Source organism: Capsicum annuum, chromosome 4 (assembly GCF_002878395.1).
Source record: "Capsicum annuum cultivar UCD-10X-F1 chromosome 4, UCD10Xv1.1, whole genome shotgun sequence".
Classification (NCBI taxonomy): domain Eukaryota; kingdom Viridiplantae; phylum Streptophyta; class Magnoliopsida; order Solanales; family Solanaceae; genus Capsicum; species Capsicum annuum.
This window is the reverse complement of record NC_061114.1, coordinates 72,680,955-72,681,511: the sequence shown is the minus strand read 5'-3', so window position 1 is coordinate 72,681,511 and position 557 is coordinate 72,680,955. Positions and strand designations below refer to the sequence as shown.

Genomic DNA, 557 nt, shown 5'->3' with positions numbered 1-557 from the left:
AGAGCAGTAAACTGATCTACCTTTCACACACCTGTAACTTTCATAGGAGCATTTCTCAAGTTAACATGCCATTCCATATTCCCTTGTGAAATTCAATTCAGAAGTGTGTACAATTCATCATAAGTCTTCTCAAGAGCTTGTCCACCTGCTGCTGATACAAGAGAATCTTGGTAGTTGGCTCTATCCCCTTAATAAAAGAGTGAACAAGAATATCATTGGACTAATGATTGTGAGGGAAATTTCTGAACATACTTTTAAATCTCTCCCAAGCTTAGTAGAGATTCTCTCCTTTTTTATGTGTGAAACTCAGAATCTCGTTTCTCAATCGTGCAGTCTTCCCTGATGGAAAAAATCGAATACAAAACTTTTGAGATAGATTTTTCCAAGAAGTAATGGAGATTGGTGGTTTAACATGTAAACACCTTTTTGTTTCCCCAATTAAAAAAAGGGGAAGAGAGTCAATCTAATATATTCAGTATTCACTCCTGTAGGAATATAAGTATCTCTTTTTTGCAGGAAGGTTTGTATGTGCTGTTGTGGGTCTTCATATGAAAATC

At 35.9% G+C, this 557-nt stretch overlaps 1 non-coding gene across 1 annotated transcript; it reads left to right on the top strand.

The window, feature by feature from the left end:
- The first annotated feature begins 221 nt into the window (after window positions 1-221).
- On the top strand, window positions 222-328 carry LOC124898211. The gene has a single exon (XR_007055187.1). It is a non-coding gene; the product is annotated as a small nucleolar RNA R71 (small nucleolar RNA).
- The last annotated feature ends 229 nt before the right edge of the window (window positions 329-557 follow it).